The sequence below is a fragment of the Triticum dicoccoides genome, chromosome 5A (assembly GCF_002162155.2).
Source record: "Triticum dicoccoides isolate Atlit2015 ecotype Zavitan chromosome 5A, WEW_v2.0, whole genome shotgun sequence".
Lineage (NCBI taxonomy): Eukaryota > Viridiplantae > Streptophyta > Magnoliopsida > Poales > Poaceae > Triticum > Triticum dicoccoides.
The window spans coordinates 330,746,657-330,769,703 of NC_041388.1; the positions used below are offsets into that span (position 1 = coordinate 330,746,657).

General features: G+C 41.7%; 1 long non-coding RNA gene across 4 annotated transcripts; it reads right to left on the bottom strand.

Annotated features, from left to right (window-relative positions):
* Positions 1 to 11,961: 11,961 nt before the first annotated feature.
* On the bottom strand, positions 11,962 to 21,195 carry LOC119301314. 4 transcript variants are annotated; one of them, XR_005147007.1, is made up of 12 exons: positions 20,628 to 21,195; positions 20,495 to 20,543; positions 20,015 to 20,079; positions 19,232 to 19,350; positions 18,316 to 18,444; positions 16,676 to 17,264; positions 14,952 to 15,735; positions 14,812 to 14,874; positions 14,673 to 14,742; positions 13,455 to 13,622; positions 13,038 to 13,166; positions 11,962 to 12,233 (listed from the first exon to the last, which is right to left on the bottom strand). It is a non-coding gene; the product is annotated as an uncharacterized LOC119301314 (long non-coding RNA). The 4 variants fall into 4 exon arrangements; XR_005147006.1 differs by lacking the exons at positions 11,962 to 12,233; positions 13,038 to 13,166 and having other exon boundaries at positions 13,303 to 13,622; XR_005147008.1 differs by lacking the exons at positions 11,962 to 12,233; positions 13,038 to 13,166 and having other exon boundaries at positions 13,303 to 13,622; positions 16,676 to 17,269.
* Positions 21,196 to 23,047: the final 1,852 nt, after the last annotated feature.

Consider the following 23,047-nt stretch of genomic DNA (forward strand, 5'->3'; position numbering starts at 1 on the left):
AGATTGAGAGCCGCAAGAGGAAGTATGGACAAGGAAAGTATAACTCAGGAGCTCAGCATAAACCTCGCCTAACCCCGAACTCGGGAGGACTTGTTCATAACCATGGAGGTCACAACCACACTGGAGGAGAATCGCATAACCACAATGGATCTAAGAATGGGAATGGGAACGGAACCAACACTAATCATAACCGCCCCAACCCAGCCACACCCGCCAAAAGGGACTTAAGTCATGTTACTTGTTTCAAGTGCGGGAAGACTGGACACTACGCCACGGAGTGCCCTGAAGGAAAGAATGGAAATGGAAATGGGAGCGCGGGGAAGAAGCCAAATCCATTCAACAAATGACAAGTGAACCACGTTAACATGGAGGAGGTTGAAGAACAGCCGGACGCGGTAATAGATAAGTTTTTGGTTAAGTCATTTACCGCTCTTGTTCTTTTCGATACTGGTGCATCGCATTCATACATATCAAGGGGATTCATGGATAAGTTTAAACTACCAACCCAAACCCTTAGGACCCCTCTTTTAGTGAGTTCACCCGGAGCAGAGTATATGGCTAGTAGATGGTGTGACCAGATACCCTTAACCATTGGTACACATGTTTTTCCGTCTGACCTAATTATCTTGGAGTCACAAGGATTGGATGTGATGTTGGGTATGGACTGGATGTCAAAATTTGGAGGAAGCATTGACTGTGCTAGTAGGTCGATTTATCTCACCACCCCGGAAGGGAAAAGGATTAAGTATGTATCTAGGCATGTGCCTAGGAGGAATCAAGTGAATGCCCTTACGGGAGTTGTTCAGGAGGAAGTGCCTGTAGTGAAGGATTACCCGGATGTTTTTCCAGAGGAGTTACCAGGCATGCCACCGGATAGAGACATTGAGTTTTTGATAAAGTTGTTGCTAGGTACAGGACCAATATCCAAGAGACCCTATCGGATGCCCGCAAATGATCTGGAAGAAATTAAGAAACAGATCAAGGAGTTATTGGAGAAAGGATACATCCAAAGAAGTTCATCACCTTGGGGAGCCCCAGTACTTTTGGTTGAGAAGAAGGATAAATCCCTGAGGATGGTTGTTGATTATCGAGCATTGAATGAAGTGACGATTAAGAACAAGTACCCACTGCCGATGATCAACGATCTGTTTGATTAGTTGCAAGGAGCTAAAGTGTTTTCGAAGATCGATTTGCGATCGGGATACCATCAGTTGAAGATACGAGAGAACGATATACCGAAGACAGCGTTCACAACACGATATGGATTATACAAGTACACGGTCATGTCATTTGGACTGACTAACGCCCCTGCCTATTTCATGAGCATGATGAACAAGGTGTTCATGGAGTATTTGGACAAGTTTGTTGTGGTGTTTATTGATGATATTATGGTATACTCGAAGAACGAGGAGGAGCACAAGGAGCATTTGCGCTTAGTACTCGAGAAACTCAGGGAACACCAGTTGTATGCTAAGTTTAGCAAATGCGAATTTTGGTTGAAGGAAGTTGGGTTCCTTGGACATGTTATATCGGAAGAAGGTATAGCAGTAGACCCCAGCAAAATTCAGTCAGTCACTGAATGGTTGGCACCCACTTCAGTTAGCGAGATCCGCAGTTTTCTTGGACTCGCAGGATACTACCGGAGATTCATCGAGAATTTTTCCAAGATTGCAAAGCCAATGACTGAACTGTTGAAGAAGGATACTAAGTTTAAATGGACAGAAGATTGCGAGGCAAGTTTCAAGGAATTGAAGAAACGCTTGACTACAGCGCCAGTGCTAACACTGCCAGATATACATAAGGAGTTCCAAGTGTACTGCGATGCCTCACGCTTAGGACTTGGATGTGTGCTTATGCAGGACAGGAGAGTTGTTTCGTATGCCTCACGACAACTGAAACCTCATGAGTTAAACTATGCCACACATGATTTGGAGCTAGCAGCCGTAGTACATGCATTGAAGACCTGGAGACATTACCTTATTGGAAACCGTTGTGATGTGTACACGGACCATAAGAGTTTGAAGTACATTTTCACCCAGAAGGAACTGAACCTTCGACAGAGGAGATGGTTGGAGCTTATCAAGGATTATGACATGAAGCTACACTATCACCCAGGGAAATCCAATGTCGTAGCAGACGCCTTGAGCCGGAAGAGTTATGCTAATATCCTTGAAAGCAAGGGACTGCCTAAGGAATTAGCAGAGGACATCATGGAACTTCGATTGGAGATTGTTCCTAGAGGATTTATCGCAACAATGGAGGTCCAGTCGACATTGCTGGACAAGATTCGGGAAGCCCAGAAAGAGGACAAGGAGATTGCCGAGATAAAGGAGAAGATGGGCAAAGGAAAGGCCAAAGGTTTTCGTGAAGATGAGCACAATACCCTATGGTTTGAGGACCGAGTTTATGTGCCCAATAACCAGGAGATCAGGAAGTTAATACTTCAAGAGGCTCATGACTCACCCTACTCGATACACCCCGGAAACACCATGTATTTGGATTTGAAGGAACGTTTCTGGTGGACTGGTATGAAGAAGGATATTGCTGAGTATGTCGCCGTATGTGATGTATGTCAGCGTGTGAAGGCAGAACATTAGAAGCCAGTAGGACTGTTACAGCCTATGCCGATACCCGAATGGGAGTGGGATAAACTGGGCATGGACTTTATCACAGGATTGCCCAGGACCAAAGCAGGATATGATTCCATATGGGTAGTAGTTGACCGCTTGACCAAAGTAGCTCATTTCATCCCAGTGAAAACCACCTACACGAGTGCAAAGCTGGCCAAGATATATATGTCCAGGATAGTATGTCTGCATGGAGTTCCGAGGACCATCGTATCAGATCGAGGAACACAGTTTACCTCAAACTTTTGGCACCAGTTGCATCAGACCTTGGGAACAAGATTGGAGTTTAGTACCGCATTTCACCCACAGACAGATGGACAAACAGAGAGAGTCAACCAAATCTTGGAGGACATGTTGAGAGCCTGTGCGCTAGATTATGGATCTAGTTGGGATGACAATTTGCCATACGCAGAGTTTTCATACAACAATAGCTATCAAGCCAGTTTGAAGATGGCACCATTTGAAGCCCTGTATGGACGAAGGTGCAGAACACAGTTGATGTGGGACGAGGTAGGAGACCGACAGTTGTTTGGACCAGACTTGATCAAGGAGTCTGAGGAGAAGGTTAAGTTGATTCGCGACAGACTGAAGATTGCTCGGTCCAGGCAGAAGAGTTATGCCGACTCAAAACACAAGGAGGTGACCTATGAAATTGGAGATTGAGCATATCTGCGAGTGTCACCCTTGCGAGGAGTGAAACATTTTGGAGTTAAAGGAAAATTAGCCCCGAGATTTGTAGGACCATATCGTATTTTGGAATGGATGGGAGAAGTTGCCTACAAGTTGGAGTTACCCGAGGGATTGTCAGGAGTTCATGACGTGTTTCACATTTCACAGCTGAAGAAGTGTCATGCTGAGATGGCAGATGTACCGCTAAGAGATACAGTACCCCTGGAGGCGATTCAGTTGGACAGTGATTTGACTTATGAGGAGAAACCAGTTAAGATTCTTGAGTTTGCTAGCAGAGTCACCCGCGGTAAGGTTATCAAGTTTTGTAAAGTTCAGTGGAGCCACCATACCGAGGATGAAGCCACATGGGAACGAGAGGATGATCTTCGCAAAGACCACCCGCACCTATTTTCTAGCCAACCCGAATCTCGAGGGCGAGATTCATCTTAAGGGGGGTAGGTTTGTAACATCCCAAATTTTCAATTTGGAATGTTATACATAGTCATCCATGCATATCATATTTTATTCGCATTTCATCTCGCGATCCTCGAAATCCTAAGCAACTCAAGGACCCTTGGAGAGAGTTGGGGATTTCCCGGTTTTCAAATGTGATCTTTATCAAATCTTCAAACGAGGATTTTTGGTTTTAATTATTTTCTCTCCAAAAATATTTCACACTAAAATATATGAGAGGAGATAATATGACTTCTCCAAGATAATTGAAATATTGGAGGAAAAATATTAAAATCAAATAATTGCTTTATTTGGATTTTATTGCAATTTTGTTTGCATTAGAAAAATTGCACGTTTTCCAAAATTGCATTTTAGGGCCAAGAAAATGTTCATCTCGTTCTAAATATTTTATTTAGACGGTGAAAATTTATTTTGGCATTTTTAGATTTTTATTTATTTTTTAGGATTTTATTTCGGTCGGCGAAATTATTTAAAAAAAAGGTTCCTGCGCCGACTGGGCCTAAGGCCCAGCCGCCGCCGCCACCTTCTTCCCCGCGAGCGCCGCCGCCGCCGACTCGGACTAGGAGTCCGAGCCGGACTCCTCTCCGCCGCTGCGCCTTGCCCCCTCCTCCAAGCCGCCCCGCCCCGCCCATATATACGCCGCCACCCCCGTCCCCAACACCCCACCACACCACCACCGCCCGCGCCGCGCCTAGCCACCACCGCCTGCGCCGCGCCAAGCCGCCGCCGCTGCAGCCGAGCTCCGCCGCCTGTCGCCGCCCCCTAAGCCGATCTTAGTTTCTGTTTATCTTTTCGCTCGTTAGTCGAAATCAGGCGATTCAAGCGCCTAGAGTTTCGTCTCGAAACCCTCTTTCCGCTTAACCAACTCAAACAAGTTTTCTTTACTTTAAAATTTGACCTAGTTTCAGATTAGTAAATGAAGCTTCTTTCTTTCGCCGTTTGAGTTTCGTTGCTCCGTTTGATTTGATTCTTTTTGCGAACCGGAGTTCTTAATTTGAACTTTCTGGTCAACCTCTTTTGTTTGAGTTTCGCTTGTGCATCATTGCTTGTTACTTATGTATGCTATTGTTTGCTTGCGATAGAACACCCGGAGTGCGAAGCGTGCTACTACGAGTCCCTAGGTTTCGCAGATCGTCGGCAAGGCAAGTAACACTTTGATCATATCCCTTTTATCACCCAGCTTTTATGCATTAGTTTCAATCCTCAAACATTGCATGATTAGGATGTCATTAACTTGTGGGTTGGGAAATAGTTGATGAGGTAGAACCTATTGCCCTGTTACATTTAAACCCTTGGGAGTTACTCTACGCGTTGCTTATATATACTATGCTATGCTATGCTCATAGACGTGGTTTGGGTTTGAGTGAAATACATGACAGATGTGAGCTTGTTAATTCATGGTTCAACTTAAGGTGGCAACTTAATCAAACAACTGGGTGGATTGAGGCACCTGGAGTACCCAGTGTTGCCTGTATTTTTTGGAAATCCCGGAGTACCCGTGTGATCTTCCTATGGACCGCCACCCAGGCTCAAAGGGAACTGAGATGATTCATGCTAGAAACTTCCGTGTCCAGCCACAAGCTATTATGGGCTCTAGCATAGTTGAGTAAGTTACGTGAAGCTCTTGAAGAGGCAGATCAGCAAGTAGTGGGATGTAGGTTTGGTATGGTCTATCCGGAGTAGAGAGTTAATGTTTCTGAAAGACTGTGTCTCGGTCATCCGTTTCTCAAACACTATGTAGTGCGAGAAATCCAACGAAGGAGATCGAGTCTTGTGGGGAAAAGTGCGCAAACCTCTGCAGTGTGTACAATCTAATCATGGTTAGCCGTGTCCCCGGTTATGGACAATTCTTGAGTAGCTAGTAATTGGGTTATCAAAAGTATCTCATCATGTTTAACTAATATTGTTGGGTTGTTAATCACCTTAATTGGGATTGAGTTGGAGGAACCTTCTCAATGATGTTTCAACTACCATGATAGTAAAATTAAAATCTATTCCTTTGTTGTAGGGAAAAATTGGCTTTTTGCAAAACTGTAACCATAGAGCTTTCCACCAGCCAAATATGCATGTAGTGATAGCATTATTCTGTTCTTGCTCTACTGTGTTACTTTGCCAGCATATGCCATGTGTTGACCCGTTTCGGGCTGCAACGTATTATGTTGCAGACTTTTCAGACGAGGATTAAGGTTCGTTAGGTCGTTGCCGTGCAGCTCAGCTATGCCGTTGGAGTTGATGGACTCACTTTATCTTCCAAGCCTTCCGCTGTTATCGTATTAGATGGCCTTAAGCCATATTTTTGTAATAAGTTCTCTCTTTTGAGACATTCGATGTAATAAGTGTGTGATTGCTACTCTGTTATAAATCCTTCGAGTACTGTGTGTGTCAGCATTACCGATCCAGGGATGACACTAAAGCATAGAGACTTGACCATCTGAGGTCAGTTCACTACACAATCTATCCCCCTAGGAGCATGTGCGTAATACTTTGCTTTGATAACTTGTAGATTTTTGCAATAAGTATATGAGTTCTTTATGACTAATGTTGAGTCCATGGATTATACGCACTTTTCTTCCTTCCACCATTGCTAGCCTCTCTAATACCGCGCACCTTTCGCCGGTATCATACACCCACCATACCTACCTATTATGGCATTTCCATAGCCATTCCAAGATATATTGCCATGCAACTTTCCACCATTCCGTTTATTATGACACACTCCATCATTGTCATATTGCTTAGCATGATCATGTAGTTGACATCATATTTGTGGCAAATCCACCATTCATAATTCTTTCATACATGTCACTCTTGATTCATTGCATATCCCGGTACACTGCCCGAGGCATTCATATAGAGTCATATTTTGTTCTAAGTATCGAGTTGTAATTGTTGAGTTGTAAGAAAATAAAAGTGTGATGATCATCATTATTAGAGCATTGTCCTAGTGAGGAAAGGATGATGGAGACTATGATTCCCCCACAAGTCGGGATGAGACTTCGGACGAAAAAGAAAGAAAGAAAAGAGGCCATAAAAAAGAAGAAGAGAAAAGGCCCAAATAAAAAAATGAGAGAAAAAGAGAGAAGGGACAATGTTACTATCCTTTACCACACTTGTGCTTCAGAGTAGCACCATGATATTCATGATAGAGAGTCTCTCATTTCGTCACTTTCATATACTAGTGGGAATTTTTCATTATAGAACTTGGCTTGTATATTCCAATGATGGGCTTCCTCAAAATGCCCTAGGTCTTCATGAGCAAGCAAGTTGGATGCACACCCACTTAGTTTATTTCGTTGAGCTTTCATATACTTATAGCTCTAGTGCATATGTTGCATGGCAATCCCTAATCACTCACATTGATATCTATTGATGGGCATCTCCATAGCCCATTGATACGCCAAGTTGATGTGAGACTATCTTCTCCCTTTTTGTCTTCTCCACAACCACCATTCTATTCCACATATAGTGCTATATCCATGGCTCATGCTCATGTATTGCGTGAAGATTGAAAAAGTTTGAGAATGTCAAAAGTATGAAACAATTGCTTGGCTTGTCATCAGGGTTGTTCATGATTTAAATACTTTGTGTGGTGAAGATAGAGCATAGCCAGACTATATGATTTTGTAGGGATAACTTTCTTTTGCCATGTTATCTTGACAAGACATGATTGCTTTGTTAGTATGCTTGAAGTATTATTATTTTTATGTCAATATTAAACTTTTATCCTGAATCTTCCAGATCTGAATATTCATACCACAATTAAGAAGAATTACATTAAAATTATGCCAAGTAGCATTCCACATCAAAAATTCTGTTTTTATCATTTACCTACTCGAGGACGAGCATGAATTAAGCTTGGGGATGCTTGATACGTCTTCAATGTATCTATAATTTTTAACTGCTCCATGCTATATTATCTACTGTTTTGGACATTATTGGGCTTTATTATCCACTTTTATATTATTTTTGGGACTAACCTATTAACCGGAGGCCCAGCCAGAATTGTTGTTTTTGCCTATTTTAGGGTTTCGAAGAAAAGGAATATCAAACGGAGTCCAAACAGAATGAAACCTTCGGGAACGTGATTTTCTCACCGAACAAGACCCGAGACCCAGGAGACTTGGACCCTACGTCAAGCGACCAATAGGGAAGCCACGAGGTAGGGGGCGCGCCTACCCCCCCCCCCAGGCGCGCCCTCCACCCTCGTGGGCCCCCTATTGTTCCACCGACGTACTCCTTCCTCCTATATATACCTACGTACCCCAAACGATCAAAAACGGAGCCAAAACCCTAATTCCACCATCGTATCTTTCTGTATCCACGAGATCCCATCTTGGGCCTGTTTCGGAGCTCCACCGGAGGGGGCATCGATCACGGAGGGCTTCTACATCAACACCATAGCCTCTCGATGAAGTGTGAGTAGTTTACTTCAGACCTTCGGGTCCATAGTTATTAGCTAGATGGCTTCTTCTCTTTTTTGGGTCTCAATACAATGTTCTCCCCCTCTCTTGTGGAGATCTATTCCATGTAATCTTCTTTTTGCGGTGTGTTTGTTGAGACCGATGAATTGTGGGTTTATGATGAAGATTATCTATGAACACTATTGGAATCTTCTCTGAATTATTTTATGTATGATTGGTTATCTTTGCAAGTCTCTTTGAATTATCAGTTTGGTTTGGCCTACTAGATTGATCTTTCTTGCAATGGGAGAAGTGCTTAGCTTTGGGTTCAATCTTGCGGTGTCCTTTCCTAGTGACAGTAGGGGCAGCAAGGCACGTATTGTATTGTTGCCATCGAGGATAACAAGATGGGGTTTTTATCATATTGCATGAATTTATCCCTCTACATCATGTCATCTTGCTTAAGGCGTTACTCTGTTTTCATGAACTTAATACTCTAGATGCATGCTGGATAGCGGTCGATGAGTGGAGTAATAGTAGTAGATGCAGGCAGGAGTCGGTCTACTTGTCTCGGACGTGATGCCTATATACATGATCATACCTAGATATTCTCATAACTATGCTCAATTCTGTCAATTGCTCAACAGTAATTCATTTACCCACCGTAAAATACTTATGCTCTTGAGAGAAGCCACTAGTGAAACCTATGGCCCCCGGGTCTATCTTCATCATATTAATCTTCCAATACTTAGTTATTTCCTTTGCTTTTATTTTACTTTGCATCTTTATCACAAAAATACCAAAAATATTATCTTATCATATCTATCAGATCTCACTCTCGTAAGTGACCGTGAAGGAATTGACAACCCCCTATCGCGTTGGTTGCGAGGAGTTATTTGTTTTGTGCGGGTACTAGGGACTTCGCACGCAGCCTCCTACTGGATTGATACCTTGGTTCTCAAAAACTAAGGGAAATACTTACGCTACTTTGCTGCATCATCCTTTCCTCTTCAAGGAAATCCAACGCAGTGCTCAAGAGGTAGCAGTGCCTTCCTCGTTGATTGCTTGACGTAGGGTCCAAGTCCTCTGGATCATGTTCGTTCCGAAAATCACGTTCCCGAAGGTTTCATTCCGTTTGGACTCCGTTTGATATTCTTTTTTTGCGAAACCCTAAAATAGGCAAAAAAAATAGCAATTCTGGGTTGGGCCTCTGGTTAATAGGTTAGTCCCCAAAATAATATAAAAGTGTATAATAAAGCCCAATAATGTCCAAAACAGAATATAATATAGCATGGAACAATAAAAAATTATAGATACGTTGGAGAGGTATCATAGGCTTGCTGGATGGTGATGGGTTGGATGAGATTTATCATGTAATCGAGTTAGTTTTGTTAGGGTTTGATCCCTAGTATCCACTATGTTCTGAGATTGATGTTGCTATAACTTTGCTATGCTTAATGCTTGTCACTAGGGTCCGAGTGCCATGATTTCAGATCTGAACCTATTATGTTTTCATGAATATATGTGAGTTCTTGATCCTATCTTGCAAGTCTATAGTCACCTATTATGTGTTACAATCCGTTAACCCCAAAGTGACAATAATCAGGATACTTACCGGTGATGACCGTAGTTTGAGGAGTTCATGTATTCACTATGTGTTAATGCTTGGTCCGGTACTCTATTAAAAGGAGGCCTTAATGTCCCTTAGTTTCCAATAGGACCCCGCTGCCACGGGAGGGTAGGACAAAAGATGTCATGCAAGTTCTTTTCCACAAGCACGTATGACTATATTCGGAATACATGCCTACATTACATTTATGAATTGGAGCTAGTTCTGTGTCACCCTATGTTATAACTGTTGCATGATTGATCGCATCCGACATAATTATCCATCATTGATCCAATGCCTACAAGCTTTTCATATATTGTTCTTCGCTTATTTACTTTTCCATTGCTACTGTTACAATCACTATAAAACCAAAACTGCTACCGTTACTTTTACCACTGTTACCACTACTATCATATTATTTTGCTACTAAATACTTTGCTTCAGATATTAAGTTTCCAGATGTGGTTGAATTGACAACTCAGCTGCTAATACTTAATAATATTCTTTGGCTCCCCTTGTGTCGAATCAATAAATTTGGGTTGAATACTCTACCCTCAAAAACTGTTGCGATCCCCTATACTTGTGGGTTATTAGATGCAGAATTGTTTCGGTCTACTTGTCTCAGACGTGATGCCTATATTCATGATCATTGCCTTAGATATCATCATAACCATGCGCTTTTCTATCAATTGCTCGGTAGTAATTTGTTCACCCACCGTAATACTGCTATCTTGAGAGAAGCCACTAGTGAAACCTATGGCCCCCGGGTCTACTTTATATTGTATAAGTTTACAATCTACAATTATAGTTTACTATTTATTTTCCAATCTATACAACAAAAATACCAAAAATATTTATCTTATTATCTTTATCAGATCTCACTTTCGTAAGTGACCGTGAAGGGATTGACAACCCATTTATCGCGTTGGTTGCGAGGTTCTTGTTTGTTTGTGCAGGTACTAGGCGACTTGTGTGTAGTCTCCTACTGGATTGATACCTTGGTTCTCAAAAACTGAGGGAAATACTTACGCTGCTTTGCTGCATCACCCTTTCCTCTTCAAGGGAAAACAAACGCATGCTCAAGAGGTAGCAGGCCCCTGGCTTGTAATATGAAGCTTGCATAACTTCCATTTGTGTTTAGAGTTGTGTTGTGATATCTTCCCATGAGTCCCTGATCTTGATCGTACATGTTTGCGTGTATGATTAGTGTACGATTAAATCGGGGGTGTCACAGATCACCACAGTTTGCTAGGCTTGTTGCCGGAGATGCTACTCCTTGCAACTATACGGCTGGTCCTGAGTGTTAAGGAATATTATTATTGGTCTAGGAGTCCTTATTAGTTTATGTTTAGTTTTACTTACACCTTAAGTCATGTGTAATATGCCCCTTGGGCCTTGAATAAAGATAAGTTGCTTTCCTAACATGGTATTAGAGCTTTAGGATTTTTTTTCGCACGCGCAACTTGTGTTGGTCCGCCTTCAATAAAGATAAGTTGATTTCCGAACACTGAGTACATGATGAGTTACTACCTTGCGGATGACATCTATCCTCCATGGGTCACATTTGTCAAAAAAAATCCCCGTTCAAAAGGTAACAAAAGTTCTCACTTTGCAACACGTCAAAGAGTGGATTAGTAAGGATGTGGAGAGTGCTTTCGGGGTGCTTTAGAAGCGCTTTGCAATCATTTGTGGCACTACCAGTATTGGAACTCCAAGGTTCTATGTAAATCATGACTTGTTGCATCATCTTGCATAACATCATCACTGAAGATGAGAGAGACAGGCCTGAGAACTTTCGGTACATCACCAATGGTAATCCCATAGAGCCAAAGCACGATCCTAGTAGGATCCAGGCATTCCTCAAAGCGCACCATAGGATCAAGAACCGAGAAGTTCATACCCAGCTCCAACATGATCTTGTTGAGCATTAGTGGCATCTCCATAGCACTTCATAGTTGTTCTTTAATTTTATCATGTTATTTACTTCACTTGAACCATGTGGTGTACTTGAATTTGAATAATTTGGTTTGTAAACTATGAAGTTGTAATATTCATCAATTGTGTGAAACTTATTTATTATGTTTGGTTTTCATATGGGTGCTAATATGTAGTTGCAATGTATTAAGTAAACTAGAATTGTAATACTTTGACAAAAAGAAAATTTTACTCCGCTAAATTTAGGGGGTCGTCTAGAACCGATCAAAACTTAGTGGCGTAAAAATACTCCACTACGGTTTACTCGGCCGTTTACTCCTGTATTTTTTAGGGTTTCGGCATTACAAATAGTATTTTGTGTGACCTATGCCTGAAACTACTATAAGGATAAAACACATAAATGAACTATGTAATATATTGGGTACTCAACATATTGTTTGCTAAAGATGTCTTCAGGACTTCTCGGGTTTCCTTTTCTCTTGACTTCTCCAAACAGAGTATATTAATCCAGAAAGATGTCTAGAGCAGAGAATATCACATAGAGGGATTAGCAGACCCCTGATATAAGTTGAATGTACAAAAATATGGTGCTTAAAAAATAAACCATAAGACATAGGATTTATGTGCAAATACAAAAAACAACAACTGAGGGCTATAGTACGGTGATATTTTCTTTTCATAAATATGCAAGGGCATATGTACTGGCAGTGATCTCTGTACCTAAAATAATCTAAACTGAAGTTCACAACCCCTCCAAACCAAGATGTTCCTTTCAACATACCATAGAAAGGACCACACCATACAATCAGATTGAGAAACTTGGTTACGATAAGCCCTTAACTTCTTTACTTAACATGAACATGGTGTAGTCTTAATGTAAATTAATTCTTGGTTACATCTTATCTTGGATTAAAATCATTTCCATGATAGTAAACTTCAGATGAAATGAATGCCTAGTCAAATCTTTTAACACGGGACCTTCCATAGATTATACGTGTCCTCCATGAGGGAAAATAATGACCTAGAGATGCATCTATTGTCATTAATCATGGTATATTGTGTCCAATTATACAAAAAATTGTTGATTACAACAGTATCATACACCTAATTTGACAATATTTTAATCTTTCAAAATTATAATACAGAGACCAACTTGCACTAAAGGTAGTGACCAAGAAAAAATGATGGTGTGAAATATGCAAGGAAGACTAATTGCGTAGAGGGCGAGCACCAGAGTACTCAAAAAATATCTGTAGGCAGTGTACCCCAAGAAAATCAGTAGCCAATTGATGCAAAGATCAGGGGGAAAAGAGAGAAAATCACCGACTAGCTTGCATGTTGTCCATGTTCACCCCATCTCGTACTCCGCTTGTAATCCTCCTACTCCACACCCCACTCTACTCCGACTAGATCGGGATCGCGCCTTGGCGCAAGGGTGCCGGTCCCAACACTCTGATCAAGCAGATAATGCTAAGTTGAAGGAATCCAGGTTTTGCATATGTATTCATATAGAATAACAATAAAGTTAAGAAGAAACATTCAATTGTAATAGGAACAAGACATAGTGGTGCTTAATATCGGCATGACATTAGAAGTCAGAATCGATTTCAGTGTGTTCATAAGACCACAAAATATAGCCACTCGGCATGAAGTTCAATACCAAAAGTGCAGCCGCTCGACATGAATCTCTAATTCTTAGGTATGGTAAGGTAAAACAGCAAACCCAGAAAACTATCTTACATTGTAAGTAGTAAAAGAATGATAAAAGGTGATAACTAAAGGAGAACAGAGAGCTCTTCTTCAGGTAGTATATGTGGGTTTCGCTGCTCTGAGTTTTGTAGTTGTGCCCATTGCCCCTTAGTATCCACAGTACACAAGAAACATTAACTAAAACCAATTTCACATAACCTGAAACCACAAAAAAAGACAACCTGGGTGTGAATACTCAAAGCTTGGAGACCAAAGATAAAAACCTGCTCTAAACAAAGAAGTTCGTAAATGAGATTCAAAATAAATGGGCCGTCTCATTGGTTTCATAAATGATATGGAAAAAATCACCCAATGCGTACAATCTACTATTGCTTCATACATAACACATGCTTTTCTTAGTTAATTTGTTACCGCACATAAAGACAAACTTGAGTTATTCTGTTCAAACATACAACCAGAAGAAGCTGAAAATATTGCATATTTAAAAGCACAAGATGTACAACATGCAGAAACAAATGATGCTTAAGCCTGTTAAGGAAACTGTGCCATTTCAGCATCAGAACCTTTCAACTTTAGAGAGCTCCGAATAATATATCTAGCAATTGGGTCCTGTAGATGATGCAACAAATTTTGTAATGTAATTGCTTAAAAGAGTTAGCTTTGTTAAGGCACCTAATATCCAACTTTAGCTTTCTTACAGAAGAACTGACCAAAGTATTCTCTAGACAACAATTCAACAAAATTTAAGCAAATAATGAAAGTAATCATGTTTATTTGTCATTTTGAAAGGTTATGTTACTTCCAGAAACCACACCTCCATCAATATTTTCTGTCTGGCCATGGTGTAGATTTGTTCATGTTGTGTTGTTTTTCATTTGCTCTTGACTGTTATATTTTGTCAGACAGAGAAAAAGCTAGACAACCAACAAATAAAACCAGGCAATAAAGATGTACTTTGTCAAAAAGGAGACAATGCCAATACCTTGTTTCACAGTAAAGCGCCAACAAAACAACAAAGACAAAGAAGAATCTGCTCTTTGGAACCTAACCAGACCTAAGAATCTCTCTTTGACAGCAAGGCACCAATAAAACAACAAAAGACTAAAAAATCTCTTTAGAACCTAGCTAGACCTGAGGATCTCCTAAACAAGAAGAAACCAAAAATCTTTGCGAGGCTAACAAATGCATGAATAAGAGCACAAGCAAGCGTAGGTCTGGAGAACTGAGAATAGAAGAAAAGAGATCAACCTGCAGAGCGGCGACTGAAGACACATCAGGACAAATCGACCAAAGCCACGAGCACTCCCAGCAGACCAACCTGCAAGGGAAATCAGGCAAATCAAGGATGAGCTCCGGCCAACCAGATCTGGGACGGTCGAAAACGAACCAGCACGTATAGATCGAGGTTCACAACAACATATCCGGCGCACAGACTGCTAGAATAGAGGACCTGCAACAAACCCGATCTAAAATTAGTCAAGCACGGCCACGGCAATGAAAAAAATTGGATCCGAGAGAAGAGGCCACCTTAACAAACCACGCGACACACCGATGCCATTGAATCCACGGCCCCCAATCCGACACACCAAGCGAGCAGCAGCACGACAGGAATCAGCAAGGAGCAGCAGGCACAAAAGAACAAAATGGATCAATCCAACATTCAGTACCTGAGAGCTAAAGCTATAATTTGTCAACCAAATGAAGCAAATGATTCACATTATACCTAATCCTATTTAAGTGCTAAAAGGTTACCATAGCTATTTCTAAATAACTGGATATGGAAGAGAAGTAGAACAAAAGCAACACATATGGCCTTTTGAATGATGCAACTACATCAATGCTACCTCTGAATATAAAATTAGCAGATTGGGACAACACATGTCTATAGAAAACAAAGAGATTAGCCAAAACAAAAAAGTGATGTTATGTATAGAACACTGATTAGATCATGTGAAGTCTAAAGTAAGAGTTTGACACCAATAGTAGGAAAGACTTTTTTATCTCGAGCAAAACCGGTCAACAAAGACACATTTTTTCTATAAAATGCAACCATTTCCCATAAACACTAACAACCCTCCATCTCTTTATTTCAGAATGAATTGATAGGAGGGGATGATATATGCACTAAGCACCACAAAGTTGTGTAACAAAAAGAGGAAACACTGAAGAAGGAAGAGTCCAAGACGGTCTTCGGGTATCTTTGCATGAGGGAGGTAGAGATGCCTTGCTGGGAGAGGAGCGGGGTAGAAGTCCTCACTGTCGCCATCGGAAAGCATGTCCAGCGAGAAAAGACATGGTAGCAGGCCTATATCTGAAGAAAGTATATAACAACAATAAGTCAAACCATATATTATCCGAGAAAGACTGATCAATCTCTCTATCATCGTAACATTTATTGATAGGCCACAACGGTTGTATAATGATCAGCCCCCAGACAGCATGAACAATATAAGTGACACACTCATGTAAGTAGGCATGAAAGAACATAATAAGTGCAAGCTGATGCAACTAACTGAGAATAAAGGAGTCACATCTAAAATACATGCAGGTCGTGGTGCAACATATAAGACATCAATATAATAAAACATTTGGTACATCAAAAGGAAATTGGAGTAATTGTTCAGTTTCAGTAAGTTTAGTATCGATGGCAGACCATGAAGATATACCAAAAGCAGTTGAGGTACATGCAGTGAACTAATTGTTCTGCAAGCACATCGCAAAGAGGAAATTTTTTAATCTGTTCCAGAAGCAAACCACAGTGGTTGCCCAAGATAACATATCTGCATCAAGTTCATTACAAAGAGTAGAGTTGTAAGAAACCTATATAGTTCTACTAAGGCATACTACGTATTGATTGGTTCGGTTGCCTTGTCATTTGACTCCTCGCATGATGCGTTGAATGACCTGCTAGACATATTTTAAAGGATAATGCAATTATGCTAATCTAACATTTTTGTGACAACACGTAACTAAGTGTGTAAACACGCACACACAAAAATAGTGATCTTCCTTCGATGAAATGTGTATTGTAACACCAGCTACTAATGGGCAAACTGAACATTATATCAGGTAAAACAAATATAGAGCTCAACAGCTCGACAACCATCATTAGAAGAGATTCATGTCTCATATCTCAGGAAAATACAACGATGAAATTTGTTGATACAAAACACTTTATCCACCAAAAGTTCATAGAAAAACTAATCCTATCAGACGATGTATTCTACACGTGACCAAGAATATGAAAATACCATATATACATTAAATCCCAGCTAGCGCAGTCAGTCGATTCTGCCAAAACAATCATTTGGAATGGCCTCCCATCCACCTCCCAACATGACAACCAGGTCGAGATTAGAGTTGATCATCTTTTATTAAAAGAAGCAATTAGCAGTTCATGTAGTCTTATAAGTAAAGTTTGTAACCCATCATACAATTCATCTACATAGTTATACTTTTGGGCTCGAAGAACTATGTGCTCCCTCTATAAAGAAATACCTATCTTATATACCTATCTTATATTTCTTTACAGAGAGAGTAGAAGATGCACCTTCAAATATAAGATACATATTTCTTTACAGAGGGAGTAGAAGACATGAACAATACATGTATTGGTTAATAACTAAAGGTGCGCCTTCAAATAAACACATTTAAGAAAAAGTAAAAATGAAAGGACAGATATAACGTGCTTCTGCCGGGGCGAGGACGACGGCAATGGCGAAGTGGACGTCCGACTCGGTGGCTGGCGCTTCTCCAGTCGTTGGCAACGGCGTGCTCTTTTGAGAAATATGTAGGCCTGCTCATGCACCCTGCACTATTGTTGTTGTCACTGGATCAGACCTACACTTTGATCAACAAACATAAAAACAAATAGAAGGACACATGTAAGCACAAACATTATTCAATATGTACACTACAACTTCCATGCAGTTAAGAATTTAAATTAGATGGCAAACAACATACATGGATTGAGCTCTTACTCAAAATAATGTTGCTACAAGCTTTCCTAATACGCTAATACTCATCATCTATAACCACATAAGCCAATCAGCACCATCGAGTGCCGATCAGTAAGAATGAGGGAAAATGGAAGTGGCTGGACAGGAGGTGTTCTCCTGAGAATGCGAATGCTTAATAAAATAAAACACTGCAGATTTGTTGTTCCCCTTCCTCTCCCTTCCTCAAGCTACTGTCTAACCAAAATATGGCAGGATTTGATCTTCGATTAGTTGCACGGAGATATCTTATGCAGAGTGTACTGACAGAAGCAGAATACACTGACAATGAGGGGCGGGGGGTCGCCCCAAGATGATCTGATTGTTAGTCACACACTGAGAAGCTAAACCAACAACAGGGTATTCGACCAATAACCTTATACATGTCATCGTTCATATAATCCAATTAACGCATTCTGAATTGCAAGATGAACTTCACAACTACATATTTAATTTACCCATGAATTGAACCAAAAGTTGCAGAAGCCATCCAGTTGGTCATTCTTCAAACCAGGTCAAAATAGATATACACTCCATAGGAGTGATTTAACTAAAGGAAAAAGGACAGACCCAGTGCATAGAAGCTCCCACACAAGGTAGGGTCTGGGGAGGGATTATAGGAACCTAATCTTACCCCTGCAAAGTGCAAATAGACTAAAACAATAGCTTGGGGCGGGGGGCGACCCCCCGCCCCTCATTTTCTTGAAGCTCCCACACAAGAATACACTGACAAATATAGGAGTGATTTAACTACTTACCACAAAAATCTCATATAAAAACACCCATCCAAACATATTATGCAGAGTATAATGACAGAAACAAAACATATTACTACGAACTGGTTGTGAACTTCAAGCCAATATATAAAACAACAGCATAAGAGACACGCAACTCACCTGCTTGAGCTTGTCATCTTTGCAGCTGATGGCGGTACTATTGGTAACATTATGAGACCGATCATGGGCTTCTTTGTTTCAGTTTGACATCCCTATCTCCTGGTGTTTGCATTTTGGGAGCTTCAAGGTCTGGCAGAAGAACAAAATCAAAAGCTATTTTTAGGAGTAAACATAAGGATGGGAAAATATAAGTATTTCCTCTTGACATACCACAACAGCACCCTACAGAAAATTTCATCGTGCATTTTGCATTTATTCAGCTAAAACGACCCAGAAACAAAGAAGCAAGGACTTCAACAAATGAAGTGTGAAGATCAGGGACAAGCGGCAACCATGCCACTACTTTATGCGACAGATAGGAGTCAAGTTACATGCTACCAATTGTAATTCCTTGTATAATGAATAGTTGAACTTATTTTTAAGATGTAGACCTTGTAAGACACACACTGAATACTCAGGTGTCAGGTAGTCGCAGTAATTCCTTTCAAGTGTAATGAAAATTCATTGGTGCTCTTCAAATAAAAAATAGACGAAAAGGAGAGAGCACAAATTTACATAAAAACACAGACGCAAAGAAGCATGAAGCAGAAATTCTGAATTTGAGCGCTACCATTTCACAGAGCTAAATTATGCTTCCAGACATCCATTTTAACGAACCCTAATTCTGAAGACGAATATAATATAAACTGAATGAATAGGCCAATTCAGTTAATCCAAGCAAACCAAAGGAGATTAAGCACTAAATTAGGCACCTGGCATAGTAAATAAAACTAAAGATGGCAGCCTAAAACAAACAGAACAAATAAACCAGATTAAGCACAACCGTCCAAATGAACCAGATTAATCTAAAACCCACTTACTAAATTGCACATAGATATAATAATCATAAAATACATGCATCACAGATTGAGCTCACGTTCTACAAGCGACCACATCTTTTTGACAGCCTACTACCCCAGCTAGACTCCAATGGCAATCTTCACAAACCATTTATGCAACGCCATTGGCTTGTTTGATAGCCTCAACAACACACACCTGCAAGCAGGACAGACAAACAAAATAGTAGGTCATTGGTATGACAAGGCCAAAAAGAAACAACATATAAAACAAGCAAGGAAGAAAAGGAGACCACAAAAATCCAAGCAGGGAATAGTACTCTTTGCCACTACCAATAAGAAGGCAATAAACAGATTCACTCATTTACAACCTGCAGACCAACACGAACGACAAGCACAAATAGACTAAATCAACTGTAATATCCTAAGAAATGAAAGTTTAACATTACCATTCTATACACAAGCTATAAAATTTATAATCATCGTGAGCCCTGCTTTATTGGCCATCCAATATTTATGGTACATATCAATTTATCAACAATTCCAAACACTACAGATATGTGAACATAGCTATAATCCTTGACATCATCACATCAACATCAGAACTCCATTATTCATGTCAGCAGAAAGTAGATGTGTGACAAAAGGTCCATGGGCAAAACTAACTTACAACAAGAGATATACATAATTAAGCTCCACAGATATCTGTAACATGGAAGTATTAGAGCATTTGAAACACAAAGCGTCAGTCTGCACAAACATGGTAGTAATATAAAAGAAGAGAAGGTAAAATTGCCAAATACATTATATTGACAGCATCCACACCATGTTTCATGGTATAAGTAAAAGCTTGTTGTGGTTACCGAGAGGAAGGCATAATGGATCTTCTGTAAAGGCACCAACACAGGTACACATCACATATAGGCTCCTGAAAAAAAATAAACCATGCTTAACAGTAACACAAGTGGGAATCAAGCAAATTGCAATATGCATGGTTTCATTTGGGGCAAAATCAGTATATCTTCAGCCAAAGCAAACAAAACACACACGTATATACATACAGATATATCTTACCTAGCACATCTATGCATACACGGACATAGGTCAGAATATGGCCAACCAACCAAGCAAGGCAGGAAGCATGTACTTTGTAAAATATTAGCTAGATCCAAGGCTTTCCTCGGCAGCAAGGTACAAACAAAACAAGAAAGATAAAGAAAAAAATCTCTTCTTTGGAACCTAGCTAAACCTGAGAATCTCTCCCACAAGAAGAAAACAAAAATCGCTAATCCCACTCCTCAAGGTAGACCGCAGCACACAAGATTAGAGGAGAAGAAGCTCACCTAGCAGCACACGAAGAGGAACGAGGAGATATCTGAGATAGCAACCACCCTGCGTCAAAATTGAAGGCAAAATCAAAATCTGGAAGCATGGAGAATCTAGGACAGAGGAAGAACAGCTGTACAAAAAGATCACCTTAACAGGCATCATGCCGCGCAGGAGCCATTGGAGCCCGATTCAATCTCCAGATCCGTTTGTGGCCTCGCTCTTCCTCCTGTCGAGGAGAAGGCAGGGACATGGCGACCGTGGCGCTAGGGGTAGCATGGGCCGAGGGGACGGCGGGGAAATGGGTGGCATTCCACCTCATGATGTGCGGCGGCGGCCGGCTGGGCGCCGAGGCGACGACGGAGACGACGAGAAGCCGCGGCCGCGCCGACCCCCTGGGCCACACCGCCCGCGCCGCGTGCCATACGCTGCCGCCTTTGCTTCGCCTCGCAATTCCTCCTTCCCTCCCGTGGGAGCCAGGGCCGGGGCGCGGCATTGGGGTTTGGGCGGCGCCAGACCGGAGGGGTGGATGGAGGGCAACGTGAGGGGAGGAGGCCGGGTGGCGGCGGGGAAGGAGGCAGTGGTGCCGGCGCTAGGGGCGAGAGGAGGAGAGGGAGGCGCCGGTGCGGGCGGCGCTAGGGGGTGAGGGAGAGGAGAGGGAGGCATGGGCGTGGGAGGAAGAAGGCAGCGGCTAGGGCACCACGGAGGCGAGCGAGGGAGGAGGCGGCTAGGTCTCGGTCAAATGGCGGCCCCCTTTTATACCCCCAATACGCGAAATGACCGAAATGCACTGGTGGGGGCATGGTATACACATTTTGTTGTCATTACTATTCATTTCAGTAGTGTTTCTTCCAGATCCGACGGCCCAGATCCTCCCACATCTTGATCCAACGGTCTAAAATGCATCAAGTGTTTTGATCCGACGGCCGAGAGTCGCTGAGCTCTGAGGAGGCTTGTAGGAACATCCTTCTCTTATCTCTTGATGTGGCCACCGCTTCAGCTCCCTTAGCCTGAGCACATCTTCTCCGCATTACTCGTGGCGCAACTGCTCATGATACGGTCCTGCGCGACATCCATGTTCGCCACGGCCAGGGTGGGGGCGCTCTCCAGCGGCGAGATCCATTGAGGATGTTGGGCTCGGCCTGGCCCAGCCCCACTGGACTCCTGATTTTGGTTGTTGTCTAAGGGAACGACCTCATGTGTCACACCGTCGTGGGCCTGCCCACGCATATAGCTATGCGTCAGCGCCGAGCAGAAAGGCCGCAACCGTCGGGTATACCACGGTCACGCTGGGTGAGCTAGGCATCTTTTGCATTACTATTATATATGCCGATGATATTTTTCTTTGTTTGTTTACAATGATAATTTTACATTGATGGAAGTGGAAGCTTGATTATCTTATAACTTTCAAATGAAAGGGAAATCGTACTCAATGAGATTTAAACTCATGAGGAAAAAGGGGATACTAAATGGTATTGTAATTTGTATATATTTTCGTTATACTATCAACCTTAGCTACCGGAATTTATTGTCGCATTCAAGTGGTGGAAGGAAATATGTGTCGCTACGGGAATCTCACACATCATATATGATCGTGGAATGTGCATCACAACCTGTCACTTATTTTGAAGTTTATGGTTAAAAGTAAACACATTGAGAAAGTTATCATTGTATACACAAGGTGTGGAATGATTAAACTCGGGTACGTATATTTCATTTATTTGTATATAATAATACTAATATAGTGCAGGTTCACTGGAATTCTTTTCAAAACATGTTTACACATGGAACTTCATTTATTGATTAATATGTTTCAGCCAAGTGCGAGATGTTGGATATTCATGTGGCTTTTAACATTTATTCAACATGATTATTATTTATTTAAATCAACATAGAATTATTCATATTATTAGTGTTTGTGATGGTGAATAATTGATGCAGAATTTTACTCGAGGAACTAATACTCGAGGTGTCGAGGACGACCGTGATGGAACACAGTAGAGGAATTAATGTTGGGGAACGTAGTAATAATTCAAAATTTTCCTACGTGTCACCAAGATCGATCTAGGAGATGCTAGCAACGAGAGAAAGGGAGTGCATCTTCATACCCTTGAAGACCGCTAAGCGGAAGCGTTATAAGAACACGGTTGATGGAGTCGTACTCACGGCGATTCAAATCGCGGAAGATCTGATCAAGCGTCGAATGGACGGCGCCTCCGCGTTCAACACACGTACAGCCCGGGGACGTCTCCTCCTTCTTGATCCAGCAAGGGGAGAGGAGAAGTTGAGGGAGAACTCTGGCAGCACGACGGCATGATGGTGGTGGAGCTCGTGGTTCTCCGGCAGAGCTTCGCTAAGCACTAGAGAGGAGAAGGAGGTGTTGGAGGAGGGAGGGGCTGCGCCAGGGAAGGGGTGCGGCAGCCCTCCCACCCCCCTCTATTTATAGGGTGAAGGGGAGAGGGCGCCGGCCCCCCAAGATGCATCTAGAGGGGGGCGGCGGCCAGGAGGGGGATACTTGCCCCAAGCAAGGTGGGAGGCGCCCTCTCTCCTAGGGTTTCCAACCCTAGGCG